General features: G+C 36.9%; 1 non-coding gene across 1 annotated transcript; it reads right to left on the bottom strand.

Annotated features, from left to right (window-relative positions):
- Positions 1–16,783: 16,783 nt before the first annotated feature.
- Positions 16,784–16,890, bottom strand: LOC111721124. The gene has a single exon (XR_002770478.1). It is a non-coding gene; the product is annotated as a U6 spliceosomal RNA (small nuclear RNA).
- Positions 16,891–22,680: the final 5,790 nt, after the last annotated feature.

Here is a 22,680-nt window from a genome sequence, read left to right as displayed (position 1 = left end):
TTTAATAAAAAAACAAAAAATAAGATTTTGTGCTCCAGAGTTTTCTGCTTCCCTCCCTTTTCTCCCCCCTCCCTAAGACACCAAGAAATCTGATAGAGGTTAAATATGTGCAATTCCATATTGTTTTCAAGAATAGTGAGAACAATTCACAATTCTACCAAAAGTATATTAATGTTCCTATTTTTCCTCTAGCATTTGATATGTTTCTCTTTTTTGTTAATTTTGCTAATAAGATGGTTGTTAGGTGGTGACTTTAAGTTGTTTTCATTTCTATTTCTCTAATTATTTGTAATTCATATTGTTTTTATATATCCCTTAATATCTTGGATTTCTTCCTCTAAAAACTATCTATTAAAAGTTCCTCATTTTTACCAAAGAAAAAACTTTACACCAATAAAATCTTTCCTATGGCTAGTGTGGAATCTCAATATGTAGATAGGTGATGAATGACTCTATACCACCTCCGTTTAATCTCACCAGCACTATAGAGAAAGGGATGCGGACACTGAACAATATGCTCTCTTTTTCAGTCTGACTCTTTTCTGGGCTGTATATAGAAGCTACCTGAATTAACTACCCCATAACTTTCCGGAAGGTTGTGTTTGTCCCTTTATAACAATCTAAGCAGTACCAGTTTGGGGAAGTACTTGAAATGGTGGTGTGAGGGAGGGATAGATAGATAGGGAGAGAGACAGAGAGACAGAGACAGAGGCACAGAGGCAAACAGAAAGGTAGAGAAAGAAGGGAAGGAGAGAGAGAGACAGACAGACACACACACAGAGACAGACAGAGAGACAGAAAGACAAAGAGAGACAGAGAGAAGAGAGAGAAACAGAGAGAGAGAGAGACAGAGACAGAAAGGAGATAGAGACAGAGAAAAGGAGAGAGAAAGAGCGATTAGTGGCAAATGTTGTAGCATGACCCAGAGTTTCAGCACCATTTTTTTAATGTTTTAGTTGGCCCTTTGCAAGGATGGGTGTCCTATTTCAGAACCATTGGAAAGCCTGAAGGCTCCATTCCTTATCATTTTACAACAGTACGGAAAGGTGGAACAAATTCTCACATCAGCATTGGCAGGAAGTATAAGGCAGCATGGAATTTCAAGCTATTCAGTATTTTTGGATTGGATTGACATGAATGGTCCTCTTACCTGGAAAATTCCCTCTTTTTTTTCCCTTCTAGGCCAACATAGATCTTGGTGCCTTTCAAAGGATGGAGAAAGCTTATCTCTTTATTCTATCACAACATGACAGAATGTTTGTTATCAGAGTTTCCTATTATGTATATATATATATATATATATATATATATATATATATATATATATACCATTCAGATTTTTGCCATCCTGTGTGTGTAAGCCCAATTCTCAAAAGACATTTGCTTCGTTATTACTGGTTTGCATTCCAGGCAGCTAAGTTGCAAAGTGGTAGTTTTGGCAGGTGAAAATTTGTTTTAGAAATTTCTACCAGAGATTGATTAGCCTTCACTGGGGGATGCGAGGTGGGAGGAAGGGGACTATTTCCATCATTTGGCAGATTTATATCTATGTTCATCAGTGTCCTGGCTTCAAGATATTAATAAAATATCTGGAAAAATGCACGTCTGAAATGACTGATGACTGTCTCAGAACCATCACCACCATGGAATAAACTGCACCAGCCTGATGGGGAATTGAACATCTTTAACCAAAGTGACCATCTCAACTTGGTGTTATTCCATTCAAAGTGGGCACAATCTGCTCAGCTCTTGCGACTCCAGAGCTCCCTCCCTTCTTCTAGAACCAGAGGAGAGGTTAGAAATGCAATCAGTTTTATATCCATATCAGACTTTCTCCTCCTCTTCTTCTTTCCTTAATGAAAGAAATTTAATTCTAGAGATCTCTGTGAGGAGAAAAGCATTTAATAATCAATAAATCGTAGTGTTTTTTCTTAGTTGGCACTAGATAAATTTCCTAATCTTTCTCCTTCCTTGACTTACTAATCTGATTGATAGAGGGAATGGATGGGTAGCAAACAATTGGACAAGCAGAGAATGTCCTTTTTTTACTTAATCAAAACAGCAACAATCAATTACTCAATCTGGGAGGAGAAGACCCTTTGTTTTCAGGGGACCCTGACATTGGGGAGATAATCAATATTTTTTTTTTATTTAATAGCCTTTTATTTACAGGTTATATGCATGGGTAACTTTACAGCATTAACAATTGCCAAACCTCTTGTTCCAATTTTTCACCTCTTACCCCCCCCACCCCCTCCCCTAGATGGCAGGATGACTAGTAGATGTTAAATACATTAAAATATAAATTAGATACCAAAAGTATACCACCAAAACATTATTTTGCTGTACAAAAAGAATCAGACTCAAATATTTACAATTACTTGTGAAGGAAATCAAAAATGCGGTGGGCATAAATAAGGGATTGAATTCAATGTTGGTTTTTTGTCATCAAGGTTCTTTCTCTGGGCATGCTTTCAGTTCATTCTGCTCCATTGGAAATGATTTGGTTGATCTCATTGCTGAGGATGGCCAGGTCCATCAGAACTGGTCATCATATAATATTGTTGTTGAAGTATATAATGATCTCCTGGTCCTGCTCATTTCACTCAGCATCAGTTCGTGTAAGTCGGGGAGATAATCAATAGAGGAATGGCATTAGGTGGGATTTTAGCTAAGATATGATAGAAAAGTCAGAACTATTCAGATGAACTTTTCATTTTTCTCTGCTTGGTTTTGACTCCCAGAATACGTACCCTTGGCCCCCAGTCTTCTACCACCCCTACCCCTTCCCCCCATCACCTTCAGCTCCCTTTTGCTTTCTTCTCCCTTAGATTGTAAACTCCTCGAGGCCAGGTGCTGTCTTTCTTTTTCTTATGTGTATTCCCAATATTTATCACAAAGCCTGAATGGCGGAAGACCTAGTTAATGATTCACTACAGAAAGCTGGAGCGAGTAGGAAAAGAAGAAAAAAGAGATCCAGGCTTGGGGATGTCTGGTAAGAAAGAAACTGGCAAGAATTACAGGGGATGAGATGCAGATGGGAGAAAGTATTCACTTTGTTTAATCCCAGATCCAAGTACATACAATTGTAATCGTCTCCTGATTGTCCTCTTACTTTTGGTCTCTCTCCAACCCATCTGTGTGAAACTGTTTCCCAACTGATTTTCCTGAAGCAGAGGTCCGGACCTTTGGCTCTCCAGCTCAAGAAGCTTCAATGGCTCCCTATTGCCTTTAGGATAAAATACCAACTCCTTTGCTTGTCACAGGCAGCTTTATTTTTTTTTTAAATTTTTTTTTAATTTTTATTTATTTTTTTATTTAATAGCCTTTTATTTACAGGATATATACATGGGTAACTTTACAGCATTAACAATTGCCAAACCTCTTGTTCCAATTTTTCACCTCTTACCCCACCCCCACCCCCTCCCCTAGATGGCAGGATGACCAGTAGATGTTAAATATATTAAAATATAAATTAGATACACAATAAGTATACCTGACCAAAACGTTATTTTGCTGTAGAAAAAGAATCAGACTCTGAAATATTGTACAATTAGCTTCACAGGCAGCTTTAACTCGCCTTTTCAGTCAATTACACATTATAAGTAATCCTGCCTTAGCTTGGCCCGTCTCCTTTTTTCTGTGTCTGACATTCCTTACCTGGAATGCTTTTTGGGATCTCTAGCTCCTGCAAGAGTCAGCTCCATCGCTACCTGCTAAAAGTTTTCTTTAGGAGGCAGAGAACTCCCTTTCCTTTAACTGGGCAGGGGGGCAGCCAGAGACAAACCCACTCAGGAAGGGCCTCAGAGCCCTGTGGAGGGATGAAGGAGCTAGCCCACGGATGGCCTTCCTGGGCAGATTCTACTGTTTTCCAGCTGCCGGAGGCACACTTCGGACGCCAAAAGGGAACCTGGAGGAGATCAGGAGGTTCTCCTCCCTTCCACAGTCCAGCTGCTATCAAATGGGAAAATCAAACTCTTTTCGGTTCAAGGATTTGTTTAAGTTCAGTTTTGCTAGTCTCTCCCGATCCCTCCCCCTCTTTCTGTAAGGGGAACTGGAGACTTGGAACACCAGAACAATTTGTTTAGCAAAGCATTAAGAGGACCCAGGGGGCCGCCTGAGCAGACTCCCCGAAGATCATCCCTCCATCCCCTCCCCCTCCACAGCTGGAGGGCGTGGCAAACACCCAGGTGAACTTCAAACAGGTCCAGGGCTGGGGCCAGGAAGGAAATAAACAACTTGGAATCTGAGGGGGGGGGGGAGGGTGCGGTGAGGGAGGTTGGGGGAGGCCTGGGGAAACAGCCCGGGGCCTGGGAGACCCTTGGAGGTTGCATAGGGGAAATTAAGATAACTCTGCTTGGCAAACTCACAGTCTAAGCTTTCTGGGAAACAAGTCTGGAACTCAAGAGATGTAGAAATCCGAAGGTCAAGTGGGGAAATCATCTGTCCCCTGGTTGTGATTAGGACTGGCCTCCGGATTGGGCATCCCCTCTGAAGGCTTGCTCATTGTTCCCCAGCCCACTGGAAACCAAGGGCCTCTTGCGTAATTGCAGTGATGGTGGTATGGTTTGCCTTAATTGTAGATACTGATGAGGGACTTTATGCAGAGTCAGGGTAAACAAATTGGAGGGGAGAGGAGGCAAGGCCTGAGAGAAGGTGAAGAAAGACTTTTATATCGGGACTTGATATTTCCGGGGCTTCTCTTGGAACAGTTTAGAATTCAGGCAAAACAGGCAAGACTATAAAATCAGACATCAGTCCTTAAAGTTTCTAAATAAGACCAGATGTATGAATGTTGTGGAATATGATTGTTGTATAAAAAACAATCAGGAGGATGATTTTAGAGAGACCTGGAGAGACATGAACTGATGCTGGGTGAAATGAGAAGAATCAGGAGATCATTGTACATGGCAACAACAAGATGATCACTTCTGATAGACGTGGCTCTCTTCAATAATGAGATGATTCAGGGCAGTTCCAATGATCTTGTGGTGAGGAGAGCCATCTATACCTAGAGAGAGGTGTGGGAACTGAATGTGGACCACAACATAGCATTTTCACTCTTTCTGTTGTTTGCTTGAATTTTGTTTCTTTCTCATTTTTTTCCCTTTTTGATTTGATTTTCTTGTGCAGCAAGATAATTGTATAAATATGTATGCATATATTGGATTTACATATATTTTTGCCATATTTAACATATATTGGACTACTTTCCATCTAGGAGAGGGGGTGGGGAGGAGGAGAGGAAATTGGAACAAAAGGTTTTGCAAGGGTCAGTGGTGAAAAATTATCCTTGCATGTGTTTTGAAAATAAAAAGCTTCAATTTAAAACAAACAAACAAACAAAAACCAAAGAAGACCAGAAACTTTCCATGATGGAATAGAATGTTTTGTGTGTGTATAGAGAAATGCAGTTTTCCCTTCCACATGTTAGCAGAGGTTATAGAGTGAGCTGTCCCCTGTCCCCCTTCTTTTGGCACCCACCAGTTGAAAAATCCTCAGGAAATTTTTGTCTATCCCTTTGTATTAGATAAGTCTGAATTCATTCTTTTTTCTTTAATGGGGTGTTTACGGTACTTTATTGTAAAATCTGAGCTGACTTTTATTAATTAGATTAGCAAATAATCAATAAATAAATTGAGGTCAGTGATTCTCTTCTAATTAAAGACTGCGCAGAGAGGTCTTTGAATGTTTAAATATCTTTGAAAAAGAGGGTGTTCCTGAAGGGAAAATCAACTCTGATTGGTTAACAATGAATGAATGAATATTGTGATGAGAGGTAGATTTGATTCTCTTTTCACTTTCTTAAAAATATGCTTTCCTAGTTGTATGAGTTCCATTTAAGATAAAGGAGAAAGTTCCCAGGGTTAGGCCAACCTCATCATCAGTACTATCCTTCAAAGACTTCAAGAACAGGTCTCTGAATGAGGAAATAAAAGGGAAAAAACAACAACAACCCCAAATCCCTCTAATATTAAGAATCTGTTATTACAGGTTTTTGCAAGGGTGAACTTTGAAAATTATTCATACATATGTTTTGAAAATAAAAAGCTTTAATAAAAAAGAACATTAAAAAAGAATTGGTTATTAATTATCATTTCCCTTATCTCCAAAGCTACTTCCTTAAATCATCTAACTAGGAGGTGACCCTTGGGACTTTCCTGGGGAGTGAACCTGCCACTTGGCACCTCCTGAAGAGAGATTTCCCTGAATCAGATCAATCCCTTATACACAAAAATACATACTAAAAAACCTCAAACCAGGTTAGTGAAATGAGTGCTAGTGTTTGAATAAGTGTACAAATGAAGAAGGAAATTTGATGCATATTCAGCATAAGTTGGACACTAGGAGGACCAAATGTGTCAATATGAGAATTTTAATTTTTTTAAAATTTTATTATAATTTACTGGGTTTTTTTCCTATTGTACAAATGTATTTTAAATGTAAATCATTACAAGCAATTAAAATCTTACTTAGAAATAAAAATATTCATCTTATCTCAAGAATATGCAAATACAGTGTATTAATTGCCCCAGATTGGTCTATCTAGATGTTTTAAATATTAGAAACTAAAAGTATAGATATTGCTCTGTTATAGATATTGATATCGGAGGCAACCGGGTCATCTAATAGCTAGAGTACCTGACTTTGGATTCAGGAAAACATGGGTTCAAATCCAAACTTATAAGTGATTTTGGCCAAGTCATATCCTCCCCAGCTTCAGTTTCATCACCTGTAAAATGGAGATAATAATAGCACTTACCTCTTAGAGTTGTTGTTGAATACCAAATGAAGTAACATTTGTAAGATGTTCTTGCACACCTTGAAGAGCTATGTAAATACTAGAGTGGTAGTGTGGTGGTAACTGCAGCAGTAGTAGCAGCAATAGTAGCAGCAGCAGTAGCGGCAGTAACAGTAGTAGCAGCAATAAAAGGAACAGTAGCAGTAGTAATAGTAGTAGTAGCAGCAGCAGTAGTAGTAGTAGTAGTACAGCAGTAGCAATAGCAGCTGTAGAAGGAGTAGTTATATTAGTTAAGTTATATTAGCTAAGTTATATTAGCAGTGATAATAATAGCAGCAGTAACAGCTGTACAAGGAACAGCAGCAGCAGTAGCAGTGATAGTAATAGCAGCAATAGCAGCAGCAGCAGTAGTAGCAGTAAATAATTTAAGAGTTCTGTTCATGGACAACAATCTAGGCTCACAAAGCAGCAGAGATTACACTATCAGTCTATTTGAACTTGTGTGAGACCTCAATTTAAGTCACACCTCTGACAAAGACCAGCTATTTGACTATGCTCAAGCTCTAGCAAGTTACATAAACTATTTAGGCCTTAATTTCCTTCATATATAAAATGAGAGAATTGTACTTGATTTCTAAGGTCATTCTCAGCTCTAAATCTATGATTCTATGACCCTAAGTGATCTGGCCTCTCTAAGTTTCAGCTACTTCTGTAAAATGAGCATTAAAAAAAACCATTTGTACCTTCATCACAAGATTTCTTTCTAGGGTCAGGTGAGACCAGAAAACAGGAAGAGATCCCAGAGGCCATTTCCTCATTGTATAGATGAGCTAACTGAGACCCAAGGACATTGATTATTTTAACTCTCCTTCGTACTGTTAGAGGCAGGATTTAAATTTCTAACTACAGAGTCTTTGTTTTTTACTGTGCTACATCTTGTCTCCTATAAACTATAAATTGTATTATACAGTTTAAAACACTATTTAAATAATCTACTATCATCATCATTTTCATTCATAGCAATACTATTAATTTAGAAGTAGTTTGGCCTTGAAGTGGGAGGTTAGACTTGGCAATCTCTAGAGATCTCATTAAAGGGATGTTTAGCAAACTTCTAGAAAGGGATGCATTGATTACAAAGATCCAGCATATATCTTCAAGAACAGGTCACGTAAGACTAACATTTCCTTTTTTTTTCCCCGGGTTAAAGAACTGATAGATGAAGGAGATTCTGTAGATGAAGTTGACCTAGATTTTAGCAGAGCATTTGATAAAGCATCTCATTCCATTCTTGTGGAGAAAATGGAGAGATTCAGACTATCAATTATATAATTAGACACGTGTCCTTAACCTAGAATTCATGAATTTAAAATATATATATATATATATATATATATGTATAATTCACAGAATATATGTTCTCTATGTAATACACATAATATGTTACATTATGTGTCATATATATATGACATATATATATAAATATATTTTAATATCACTGGTTTCCTTTGTAATGTTATATATTTTATTTTATGCATTTAGTAGTACTAGCCTGAGAAGGGGTTCAATTTTTCAACAGTTTCCCTAAGAGATCCATGATATAAAAATGGTTCCTAAATGAATTTAGAACTAGGTGAATGGCCAGACTCAAAAAATGGTTGTTACTGATTCAGTGTAGCAGGAGATGCCAAGTGGAGGCAGTCAGTCAATAAACATTTCTTAAGCACTTACTATGTGTCAGGCACTGTGCCAAGTAATGGAGACACAAAAAGAAGCAATACAAAAGTTTCCACTCTCAATTAGCTCACAACCTAATGGGGAAGACAACAAGCAAACAAATATGTAAAAACAAGGTAAATATATAAATTATATAATTTATAAATAGGAAATCATTAACAGAGGGAAAGCATTAGAATTGAGTTGGGAAAGGCAGAAAGTATTTTAGCTGGAACTGAAAGAAAGCAAGAGAAGGCATTAGATAGAAATGAGAATAGAGAGCTTTCTAGGCATGGGGGTTAGAGATAGAGATGGTATGTCTTGTTTTGTTTTATGAGGCAATTGGGTTTAAGTGACTTGCTTGAATCAGGCAGCTAGTAAATGTTAAGTATCTCAGGCTGCATTTGAACTCAGGTCCTTCTGACTCCACCACCAATACTCTATCCACTGTGCCATCTAGCTACCCTTAAGGATGGTAACTTGTTCGTGAAAATAGCAAGAAGGCCAGTGCCCTAGGGATGTGTGAATCTTTATGGTTTAACTTTTTTATTTATCAATAATTTAGACAAAGAAATAGATAACACACTTTTTCCCCCCTGAGGCAATTAGAGTTAAGTGACTTGCTCAGTGTCACACAGCCAGGAAGTGTTTGGTATCTGAGGTCACATTTGAATTCAGGTCTTCCCAACTTCAGGACTGGTGCACTCTTAATATTTTCAGATGGCACCAAGCTGAGATGGAGTAGTAACGAGATGGTTGACAAAATCAAGATTTAAAAAGATCTTGAGAAGGTTGAGATAAGTGATTATTTTTATATTAATATCAATATTTATATTGATTAATAACCAATAATTAAATTAGGATTGAAATTTTTCCCTTTCTATTTCCTCATTCAGGGACCACCCCTGTAGGCTAATCAGGCAGTTTCTAAAGGATATTATTGATAAAATAAAATTGCCCAAATCCTCCAGACACATGTTCTGTGATCTTGGGCCGGACCTCACTCAATTAGAAGACCTTACAAACAGAATCTAATATAGGTGAATTCTTGCCCTTAGGAAATATGCCCCTGCCCTTGGAACCCTACATTAGAACTTAGGGTGACCCCACTTATGAAGGAGAAAACTAAGGAGAAGTGGTCTGGATAGAGATGGATTCCTTTGCTGGAGGCAGCTGAATCTTATGATCAAGTCATATTCTCAACAGGAGGAACTGAAGGCTTTTAGTTACTCCCTCATTAATTGTTCAATCAGTATTGATTTTTACCTATATCAGAGATATCTTTTCCAAAGGTACTAAGGCATTCAGAGATCTCCATGGTTTTGTCTTTGGCTACTGAGAAGGAACACTGATCATCAATTTATTGACTATCAGTCTAATTAATACATTGATTATTAGTTATGCAGAAACTCTTGTCTCAGACTTTTCATTCATCTCAGGGTAGAACATTGACTGAATCTAAGATGAGATTCACTAGGGATAAATTCAAAGTAATATACTTGGATTTAAAGAATTAGCTTCACAAGTACGGGATAGGGGAGACTTCCACTGTAGGTTGTGTTTAAAAAGACCTTTTAGTGGATTGTAAATTCAGAATGCAGCAGCAGTGTGATGTAGCAGCCACAAAAGTTAAGGATGTTTTGATGCATTCAGAGAAGCATAGTTTCCCACAATGAAGAAACAACAATCCTTCTGTACTCTGCCCTGCCCAGACTTTATCTGCAATACCAGATATTGCTGCTCAGTTCTAGGCACCACAGATTAAGAAGGATATTGATTTGTTGGGGAGTGTCCAGAGAAAGACAATTAGGACAGTACAGCACCTTGATTCTATGAGTACTGGTTGAAAAACTTGGGAACTAGAAAAAGAGAAGACTAAGTTGGGATATGATTATTATTTATAGACCTGTCATAAGGAAGAGGGCTTAGACTTACTTTGTTTGATCTCAGAAGCTAAAAACAAGAGCAATGGGGTGAAGCCCAAAAAAGCCAAATTAGGCTTGATCTCAGGAAAAACTCCATTCCCATTAGAGCCATTAGAGCCTTTGGGTTTTCCCTCCCTGGAGGTCTTCCCATCTTTGGCAGATTTTTTATTGGGTATTTCTTTTGGCTGAGAGTTTGTCTAGATGGTTTCTGAAGAAGTCCCTTCCAATTCTCCAATTCTATAATTCTCTGATTTTTTTTAGTCCCAAAGTTCTAGGAGAAGAAAAAAGCATTTGAGGATCTATTAGGTGGTATGATGATACAAGCTCGACAGAAAATCAGATAGCAGGGTGAGTATAAATTTTAGCAAAAATTGAAAATATAACAGTGATACTTGTACTTTCATTCTGCTAATTCTATCTGCTATCAGATTCCCTATAAAAAGGACATTGTTAAATTCTGGTAAAAGTCTATGTGAAATGAAAGATTTTTCTCAGCCTTTTCCTATGACTATGTTTTTGCCAGTGTTATAAGAGAGAAGGAGCTGGGCCTGGTACTCAGAAAAGCCATCATCCAAAAATGTGGAACTGGAAGCAGTTCGTTTTTAACCAAGAAGAATGGTATTTGTAAACTGAATAAATCATGGTACAGTTTGATAACATTCCTAATCACTCCTCCTCCCTACCCATGGTCTCAGGACAGTCAGCTGAGGATACATTTCCTGAATCTGAGTCCATGTGACCATTGGAGTGACTCCAAAGATTTGAATAATCTAAGGCTGCCCAATACCCTGGGGGTGTGGGGTGACTGGAAAGGACAAGAGAGCTGGTGATATTATATAGGGGAAAAAAGCCAGAATTTAGGAATTAAGAAATGGGGGAGGAGGAGTAGAGAAATCTAGAACTGTTGTTTTGAATTTATAATCATGTGGCCTCTTTCTAATTTTTGTATTCTTTGCTCTAGCAAGTGATCAAATTCATGCAAGCTACTTTCCACTGATGTGCCTCAGGTTCTTTGTAAAAAATCAAGATATTGGCTGCTTTATACTAGTGTTAGGAGAAATGAAATGAAACCTGGTCACATCTTTTTAGGTGCCTCTGAGAAAGGCCCTTAATTAAGGATAGTATATTTTAGTTGTGTTAATACCACTTTTATGAAACTATAATGGGGAGGTGACTCTGAGTTTTGGAAGGTTATTCCAGCAGAAAGTAAATTATGGAAGGTCTTCACCAAGCCGGAAAGGAAGGAATAAAGCATTTATTACTATGTGTGCATACTACTAAATAAGCACTTACTATGAGTGCAAAGTACTGTGTTGAGGATACAAAAAAAAGTAAAACAGTTAGAAAAGGTCCTCATCCTAATGGGGTAGCAAACACACACCGAAAGTTTCAGTTGCAAGTCATACAGAAAAGTCCCATGGTGTTTAGGGTGCAGCAGAATCATTTTAAAATGTCATTTCCACTGATGAAATCATACCAGTTTCTTATGATAGTTTTCACCACCAAACTCCTGAGCACTTTCTTTTCTGGATCTTCAATAGATGAAACCCCTTCAGGAATAATTACCAGACTTCATCTCTACAGGAATTGCTTTTTAGGATGAAGGCTGAGGGTAATGAGCTGGGAGTGTTATTTTTTTTTCTTTTTTAATTTAATGTTTTATTTTTCCCCAATTATATGTAAAAGTAATTTTTAAAATTTAAAAAAAAAAACTTTTGAGTTCCAAATTCTCTTCCTTCTCCCTCCTCCTACCCTACTGAGAAGGCAAGCAATTGGATGTAGATTATACACATATAACCTTGCAAAACATTTCAGTCTTAGTTTTATTGTGAAAGAAAACACAGATAAAAAAAAAAAAAAAAAAAAAAAAAAAAACCACTTTCTTCATCACATTGGCAGGGCAGGGCAATTGTGTTTCCTTGCTTTCTTGCAGACCTTTAGGCTGCAAAAACCTCACACACTGAGAGATACAGATGGATCCTCAACATTTAACAAGAATCACTTAATTTCAGAGTTGTAAGGGATGTTGGCAACCATTTAAGCCAACTTCAGCTGAAGACACTTTTCTACAATATAACAGACAAGTCATCATCCTAACTCTAAGGATCCCCAGTGAGAGGGAACCACCTCAGCTCAAAAGCTTCCCTTTCATTTTCTTTTTCTTTCTTTCTGAAATTATGAATTTATAAACATCAACTAAAATAAGCATTTCAATATCCATTGGAGAGCAGAAAAGGGAACTTATACATGAAATTTCAGATGTCAACTTTCTTTTCTTTTTAAGTATATAATAAGTTCAACTTGTAGCTTTCAAATCTGTCTTGCCTCTAGCCTGTTATCGAGCCTGAGCTTTGAGAGGAGCTGCCAGCAAGTTAGCATCGTTTTTCCAGGCTGCCATGCTCTGAAGTATCGCTAGACTGTGATCCAGAAGGCCCAGTTCTACATCCCTTGACTTACTACAGCAGGAGGTGAATTACCCAGTATCCAAGTGTCCTCAGTCTCTGTCAGAAGGGCAAAATGACTCCAGCCCATCTCATGTAGGTTAAAATAAAGGCTTCTCAGAAAAAAGCAGAATGTTAACTACTCTTATGGCTTTAAAGAGCTCCATTTAATTAAATGATCCCAGCAACTGGTAGCCTAAAAATAATAATAATAACAAATAATTGCTTTAGTCCTTTTGCCTTCCATATCACACTTTTGGCTGATATTGAGCTGGTGGGATATTGAAACCACCAAATCTGTTTCAGAAGAACTTGTCCAGCCACACTTCTTTGATCCTGGACTTGTAAAATTGACTTTTTGTACCCAAATGTAAGACTTTACATTTATGCCTAATAAATTTCATCTTATTAGATTTGGCACCCTCCCCCCCTCCAAAAAAATCTGTCTTGCTAGTCTGTTTCTTCTTTCTGGTTTTCCTTCTGTTTTCTTCATTTTTAAAAAGAGATGTTTTGGGGGAGTTATCCTTTCTCTTACCCCCCTTTTCCTTTCTACCCACGTTGAGAATAGAAAGGAAGGAAGAAAGGAAAGAAGGAAGAGAGAGAGAGAGAGACACAGAGAGAGAGAGAGAGAGAGACAGAGAGAGAGAACAATGTCCTTTCAAGAAATATGTCAAGTAAATAATAATAGTCAAGTAAAACAGATTCTCAATTTGATTGTATCCCAAATCCTTCCATTTTTGGAAACCTGTGTTTGCCTGCTTTCTTATGGACCTTTAGGCTACAACAATCTCACAGGTATAAATGGGTTCCCAGCATTTAACAAGAATCACTCAATTTCAGTTAGAAGGGAACTTTATATCAATCTTTACAGTAGGACTTCTAGTCCCCACATATGAACTTCTGTTTTATCTTTTTTTTCAATTGAAACTTTATAAATATCCACCAATATGAATGTATACACTTGTAAAGAAGAAGACAAAAAGGAGGATTGACCATAAAACCATGAATCTCATTACAAATAGCTTGGATTTTTAAGAGTATATATCAAATTTCACACTATAGTAACAACACTGCTCTATTTGTACTAAGTGCCCTTCAATCTGCTCTCTTCAGTATATTGTAAACATGTTACATTGACATTCTTTTATTCTTTTCTTGCTCTCTCTCTCATCTTTAGTACTGATTCTCTTACATATTTTCCATCCTCCCTCCTTCTAGGGCATCTCATGAATTCTATTTCTTTCTTTCTTTCTCTTTTCTGTGACCACAGTGATCTTTGATATGCAGAAGAAGAATTGAGACCTTTTTCTTTGTGGGGATAGGAGCAAGAGGAAAAGGAGGCAATTGGAATTAAATGACCTGCCCAGAATCACATTGAAAATAAGTATCTGAGGGCAGATTTGAATTCAGTTCTTCTTAATGCAAGGGCAGGTGTTATATCCACTGTGCCACCTAGCTGCCCTGATGGAGACCTTTTTCAAGCATCCTAGAACACAGAAAGATATTGAATACCTCTCAAGAGCTAGGATTCCACTGGGGTAGATAACTGTTTTTATAGAAAAAGACTAGAATATTGCTGGACTTGCTCATGATGGACAAGTCTTTTTCAGTGTGACACAAACTACCTCGCTTGTATACTACATTTTGGCTCATTTCCTATTGTGATCAAGTCCAAAACTCGCCTCTAGCTCCAATTCTAGGCACTCTGGCTTCTTGGGGCTTCCCTGATAGTACTTGCTGGGCTGGTAGTACCATCCTGTCTGCAATCATGGCTCCACCATCCCTCCCCTGGCACCTGAAACTAAGGAGGCAAACAATATGGTACAGAAACAAACCTAGGTCCATTTCTTGGAGAAGAGAAAACAGAGGAAGGAAAGTTAAAGTCTTTCCCTACCACCCATAAGAGTTGTTCTGGGAGGAAGCTGAGAAGAAAAGAATCCCATCAAGAAAAGTCCAGTAAACTGAATGGATGTCCATCAGTTGGAGAATGGCTGAATAAATTGTGGTATATGAAAATTATGGAATATTACTGTTCTGTAAGAAATGACCAACAGGATGATTTCAGAAAGGCCTGGAGAGACTTACACGAACTGATGCTAAGTGAAATGAGCAGGACCAGGAGATCATTATATACTTCAACAACAATACTAGATGATGACCAGTCCTGATGGATCAGGCCATCCTCAGCAACGAGATCAACCAAATCATTTCTAATGGAGCAGTAATGAACTGAACTAGCTATACCCAGAAAAAGAACTCTGGGAGATGACTAAAAACCACTACATTGAATTCCCAGTCCCTATATTTATGCACACCTGCATCTTTGATTTCCTTCACAAGCTAATTGTACAATAATTCAGAGTCTGATTCTTTTTGTACAGCAAAATAATGTTGTGGTCATGTATACTTATTGTGTATCTAAGTTATATTTTAATATATTTAACATCTACTGGTCATCCTGCCATTTAGGGGAGGGGGTGGGGGGGGTAAGAGGTGAAAAATTGGAACAAGAGGTTTGGCAATTGTTAATGCTGTAAAGTTACCCATATATATATCCTGTAAATTAAAGGCTATTAAATAAAAAAAAAAAAAAAAAAAAAAAAGAAAAGTCCAGTGACTCAGTTTTGACAGTGTGAAAGACCCAGGCAGCCAATCAAAGAAGGTTAATCCCACTCACATGGTGGGGGACAGAGTGGGCACACAGGGAATGTTCAAAAGGACACCCAAGGGCATCTCTCTCCTAGTACTGAGCATGCCCAGAGAAATCCATATAGCTAGAAGTGACTAGCTTCATCATGGCTGTTTTGTGATCCATTTAATCCATGGATCATGCCCATCTGATGCATTGCTCTATTGCCAGTATAGCAAATTCAGGGTTCTAGGGAACTACTAGGAGCTGGGTTGTATCTTTTTTCTCTTCCCAATAGCTCCCACAGCTGTGTCCCCTCATCATTAGATACTAGTTAATAGCACCGTGATTCCATTTAACCACTTAACATCAATTGGCTTTTAAAAAGAAATATTTACAATGATCCAAGATAATTCCAAAGAACCTGTGATAAAGAATGCTATCCACCTCCAAAATGAGATTCAATAAACTTGGGGTAAAATTGAAGTATAATTTTTTTCATTTTCTTTATTTTTCTTGCTTTTTTGAAACATGGATAATATAGAAATATGTTTTACATAATTTCACATTATAATTGTTATATTGCTTGCTTTCTTAATGAGTGGGAGGGAGTGGGGCAATAGGAAAGGAGAGAATCTGTAACTCAAAATAAAGAACAAATGCCTAAATAAATAAATAAATAGGAAAAGAACTTTCTTCAAAAATAAAAATATATTTTTTTAAATCATTGATTAGAAGGTTACTTAAGTCAAATTGATACTTGTTAAAGATCTTAGTTTAGAAGGGTCAGGGTCTCCTATTTCATCTACAGACTTCTCCAATGGTCCTAATTTACCTCTGGCCACTGGACCCAGATGATTCTGGAGGTAAAAGTGGGGCAGCACTCCTTGCACAGCTGTCCCTTACTCAAATCAAATCCACTTGCTTGGCATGGCATCACCTCCCTGATGTCATGATCCTCTTAGAGAACTAAGGACAAATAACCTAGGACATTTATTTTCTCTACCACAGAAGAAATATTTAAAACATGAAACTATAGCTCATTTCCATCATTTTAATCTCCCCTGAGAGATAAAGTTGGAGGTCTGCTGAAAAAACATTTCACTTCTACACTATCTACCCTACTATTATTCTATCAATCATGGCTCTCCAACCCTTCAGGTTCAAGATGATCCTGTCTGGGGCCATTTTTGCCCACGAGTGGTATTGGAACAAGAAGCACCTATTGCTAGATAACTACATCAACTCATGAATTTCCAACTTTTCAACCCCTCAGGCAGCTGCTGGAAACATCCATTTCTCAGAAATTCTAATTGGTTATAACAGATGCATCTTTAGAGAAATACTTTGTAAATTTGTGTGTCATCTTTGCACAGGGCCATGCTAATCTTCTCTGTATCATTCCAATTTTAGTATATAGGTTGCCAAAGTGAGCACCATCTTTAGCAAAATAACACAAAGGAGAATCCATCAGGAATTTGAAGTCCAGTCTGTTCATTATTATTATAGGCAAAACTAATAAACCCATAGAATATGGCAGGACACTAAGTCAATTAGGTACAGCTTTCTCAACTTCTATACTTCTTTGTAGTCAATCATAGAAGGAGAAAAGAGACTGTGTATATATATCTACAAATTGTCCCATAATACCAATCTGTACCAATAAAAAATAAAGATCCCAAGAGCAGAGTGGTGTTCTATCAGCTTCTACAAGCCACATTCTGAGATCAGATTTAATAACCTATGAGATTTAGTAACCTATCATGATTTCCTAACATGAGAACTACCATCACATAATTACTATATATGCTGCCATCAATCTTTTTTTTTTTCCTGAGCACAAGAGAAAGCCACAGAATGTGGCTTGTAGAAGCTGATAGAACACCACTCTGCTCTTGGGATCTTTATTTTTTATTGGTACAGATTGGTATTATGGGACAATTTCTATATGTCTGTAATGAGGAAGGCTCTCAATTGAAGATATTTCAGTCAGTGATCAATACACATTTATTTATATATACATGTGTAGATATATACACACACACATATATCTCCATACATAGACACATATATCTTTCCTATTCCTGATGACCCTTTTCATTATTTCTGTTCCATAATTTGCCTTGCTATTACTTAATCTCCCCCCACCCATATCAGATCTCTCCTTTTTTTTCTTCCCTCACACTTTGCTTCCCTGTTCGCATTCCATCCTTATTTCTTTATAGTTCCCTTTCTACTCTTATTTCTTTTTAGATTTTGGAGGGTGCTATATCCTTTATAGCATAAATGTAGTGTTGCCTATTGAATCCATTCCTAATATGAGTACATTTTCAGAACTACAAGCTCCCTCTAATGTGTCTATTCTTCCTCTGTCCCTTGTTTGTATGTCATAATTACCGTTTTTATTTTAACTCTGTCCCAATATTTCTTTTGAGCTATTGTATTGTCGATGTCAATCTTAAACATATATTATAAATTTCCCATGTAAAAAAACACAAATAATTTATCCATGTTGAGTTTCTTGAAATTGCTTTTGGATATAGGCTCTTATGTGTTAAATTTTCTATTAAGTTGGGGTTTGGTTGATAGAAAGTCTTGAAAATCTTCAAGTTCATGAAATGTCTATTATGTGCTAGTCATTATGCCAGTGAATTACAACTAAGATCACTCAGTTATCATAAAAAGAAAAAAGGTGGGGTAGCCAGATGACTTAGTGGAGAGATTGGATAAAATTCAAAATTCAAAAAGGCAAATGATGACAGTACAAATAATCAAGAATAATTTATCTTTTGAGATTAAGTATAATCCTACAGAGGAAAAAAAGTGGATCTTTAATGAAACAGAGGACTTCGATGCATTTATGATAAAAAGCCCAGAGCTGAGTAGAAACTTTGAAATGCAAACACAGGAGTCAAGAAGGTACTCAGAAGGTTCCACACTACTAAAACTCAAGCTTCCAAAGTACTATAAGAGCATTTCTCTTTAATACTTCCCAAGGAGATACAGTTAACTCAAACCAAAGGCACTTACTGAGAATTCATGAGAACAAAAATAATAGGATATTTCCCTTGTAAATGTGGTCTCTCCCAGAAATACCCACACAGTCAGTGGGAAGAGTGGGTGAACACATGGAATTCTACAAGAGAGAACTTAAGAGAAGTCATGTAGCCAAGAAAACTCACACCTCCAATGCACTTTTCCTTATACAAGCATCTTCTTATCAGCAAAGTGTCTTTTGTGAACTGGGAAGGTCACTTGTTGAGGACTGTTTCTCTCCAGTGTTCAACTCCTGCGGTCAGGGCTGACTCCCTTCTTGACTCATATGGGTCTTATCAATCATGTCTCTTCCTTCAGTTCTTAGAACCAAAAACTTATTGTAGTTTCTCTTCCTGGGAAAATAGTGCAAGACCAAGATGTTAAGATCATGGGGCTAGAGGTGGGATGGGAAGGAAAAATCCTTTCTTCCCCAAAAGGAAAGGTTCCTCCTCAAGATCTGGTTTCTTCTTTTATAATTGGCTGTCTTCTCTGCTGCCAGGACTCATTAGAGTCTCTTACTTTTTAGAGGATCCAGACTAGTTGCCTTTTAATTCCATAAATTTTGATTAGAAAACTTCTTGGCACTTTTAAATGAGTAAGAGAAGAAAATCTTTAGTCTTTATTTAAGACTTTAATATTATTTTGTCTCTGTTATATTTCCTCTTTTTTTATGATTTCAAGTGGACTGAGGGAAAATCAGTTGATTAAAGATGTCTTGAACAACTCATTTCCTACTACAGAAAGCCCTGAATTCAATCCAAGGAAGGCAATAAACTATGTATATATAGGAGTCAATAAAATGTGAATAAGTAGAATGCAACCAAATAGAAAATAAGAACCTACTTTGGTTGTAGAGACTTCAGTGTGAAAACAATAACTTTAGGTCCTTTAAATTGAATAAATTCCTTAAAGAAATCTAGTAGTTTTCAAATTTAGATACTTTTCATTGAATTTGTGGATATATTGAATACTAAATTCTTTTTTAAAGCCCTATCACTTCTTTAGTGTCATCATTTCAACAAGTTTTTTAGTTTTTTTTTTTATTCCATTCAAGCCTATTTTCTCCCCTTTATGAAGCTGTTCTCTGGATAAGCAGATCCATCGGTCAAGAAAACTGGCCTCAGGATACATTTCCCAAACTGCAATAGTTGCATGTCACAGGAGGTCAGATAGCTGTTAGCTCACATGTCCAATTTTGTTGTTACTGATAAGGGAAAACATCATTCATTCCAGCCCTCTGCCTTGCTTGAACACACATATACGGACACTCCCAGTTTTCAGTGTTGTCTTATAGTAAATTATTGACATTCTAAATTGCTGAACCATTGGAAACCAAGGTGAAAGCTAACTTTTGTGTCCTGATTTAAAAAAAAATACCAGCAACTCCAGCTTCCATGGAGCCATGTTACATAAAACTAAGATGCTTGTTCCATAAGCAATATGGTTTGTTTGGTTTTTCGTATATGCTTCATATTCTGCCACTTTAGGATGATGTGGAAATGGAACCAATTGTGAATTCAGTTTGGTTTTAGGGAATTAAACAACACTTTCATATTGAGAAAACATCTAGACAGAATTCCCTGCCACAATCTGCATCCACCTGTGAAACTTTTGCCTTGTTCCCTATCCCTTTACTAATTTACTCAACCATCATATGACTCTGAATGGTAAGAATCTTTATTAAGTAATTGTTCTGTTTTCTATGGTGAGCAAACTTTTAGTTCTTGCTTGTTTTATCCCTGTGATTCTTCTTCTTCTTTTTTTTCCTTTAGGCAATTGGAATTACTTGACTAGTCCAGAGAAAAATAGTAAGTGTCTGAAGGCATATTTGAACTTAGGTCCTCCTGACTCCAAGGCTGGTTTTCTATCCACTCTGCTACTTATCTGTCCCTATCTCTTAGATTCTTAGTCACTGTCAGCTTTGGTAAAAATCTCCAAAGTATTCATTCCTATCTATAGTCCACATCCTCCTCTCTTTCCTTCCATTTCCATTTGCCCACTGAAAGAGAAAAGATGACTACTTTGTGTAACTCTTCCTCATTTAAATCCAACTCATGCTTATTACCCTATGATATAATTGATCCTCTTTGAAAATGAAGGGTGAACAAGAGGAAAGCATCATGAGAAGTCTTTTTGAAACCAGTGGCTGGGTCCCTAATTTCATAATTTCATAAACTTGATTTATGACTTTCATTTCAGATACGAATACCTTGTTGTCTCTGGTATCTAACCCTTGATAGTCTATGATTTCAATTGCAATGAAGTAAAATCAATTGATTTTTGATTTCCTAATCAACTTCCCCACATGTAAAGTAAGAAATTATTATAGTGCTGTAAAGTTACCCATACATATAACCTGTAAATAAAAGGCTATTAAATAAAAAAAAAAGAAATTATTATAGTTCCTGAAGGAAATGTGAAAGAGGGTATCAATTAAAAAAGAATAAAAGGATTGTGGTATAGCAGTGGAGGTCCAATGGAAATTAGCTAAATGGGGACTTTTTGTGGGATTCTCAACTGCCTTCATTCCAACCTCTTCTCTTCTTGAATATCTGTCTTTTTCCTGATCCTTTTTAGTTAAGGACCTCACCTAAAACTTTACTGATAAAATGAGGTGATTCCTTGGTGTGTATATATATATATATATATATATATATATATATATATATATATATAAATTAGGTAGAATATTGGCATTAGAAAAGGGAAGACAACTTTATTTATATCCTAGAGCCCACCTCTTTCTTTCTGCTCTTGAGAATTTGCCCCCTATTCTGGTTGGCTTGATGTAGGCAAGTCCTTTGGTGGTTGTTATTACATATTGGAACAAAGTGAACCACTTTGGATCATTCATCTGTTAAAGAAAATAAGATTTACTTATCCATAGCTGTAGAAGGGCACTCAACAAAGATAGGCATCAAGGATGCCTTGAGTTGATTCAATTAAGAAAATCTTGTTTGCCTGAGTTGCTCATTAGCCAAGCATCAGAGAACACCTAGTGCACCATTTATACTTAAGCAAACAGGAAGAGACAGTAACAGGATGGTTTAATATCTTTTAAGGAAAAAATAGCCTAACTTGTATGGACAAAAGGATTATAGTACAACTGCCATACACCCCCTCAATTACTTCCTGTCTGCCTCTTTTTTTTTTTTTTTTTTTCTATTATCTTCAATTTAACTTTAATTACTGCCAACTTTCCTGTGGAACCTTCCAAGAAGTGAAGATTTGGGTCCTTCTAGATCAATCATCCCAGACCTGACTAATTGACTAGGCTATGTGTTTTAAGAATCTACAAGGAGCTTGGCCAATCATTATTGTTTCATTGGTATTGCTTTCTTAGGACTCATCTTTTTGGGGGGGTTTTAAATTAAAGCTTTTTATTTCCAAAATATATGCATGGATAATTCTTCAGTATTAACCCTTGAAAAATCTTGTGTTCCAATTTTTGTCCTCCCCTTCCCCATCCCCTCTCCTACATGGCAAGTAGTCCAATATATGTTAAACATGGTAGAAATATATGTTAAATCCAATATATGCACACATATTTATACAATTATCTTGCTGCACAAGAAAAATCAAATCAAACCAGAAAAAAAGGAGAAGAAAAATAAAATGCAAGCAAACAAGAAGAGTGAGAAACTAAACTCAATTCCCACAGTTCTCTGTGGGTGTAGATGGTCCAATTCATTATTAAACAATTGGAACTGATTTGATTCATCTCATTGTTGAAGAGAGCCACATTCATCAGAATTGATCATTGTATAATCTTGCTGTTGCCGGGTATAATGATCTCCTGGTTCTGCTCATTTCACTCAGCATCAGTTCATGTAAGTCTCACCAAGCTTTTCTGAAATCATCCTGCTGGTCATTTCTTACAGAACAATAATATTCCATAACATTCAGATACCATAATTTATTCAGCCATTCTCCAATTGATGAGCCTGATTTTATATTTTTAAGAAACTCTTATTTGACCCTGTTCAATTAAAATAGAAAACCTGAATTCAAATCTCATTTTGATGGAGGTGAAACCATCAATTTTATCTCTTTCTCTATCTAATTTCAATGCAAATGACCTTTCTATTTTTATAGATGCAACTTTAATGTCTTCCGAATTTAAATACCCCTTGCCTACTACCTACTAGATAACCATACCTGGAGGGTCTCATGGTTATTATGTTCAAAACA

Source organism: Sarcophilus harrisii, chromosome 5, assembly GCF_902635505.1.
Source record: "Sarcophilus harrisii chromosome 5, mSarHar1.11, whole genome shotgun sequence".
Lineage (NCBI taxonomy): Eukaryota > Metazoa > Chordata > Mammalia > Dasyuromorphia > Dasyuridae > Sarcophilus > Sarcophilus harrisii.
The sequence above is the reverse complement of the archived record's forward strand: the minus strand, read 5'-3'. Positions and strand labels throughout refer to the sequence as shown.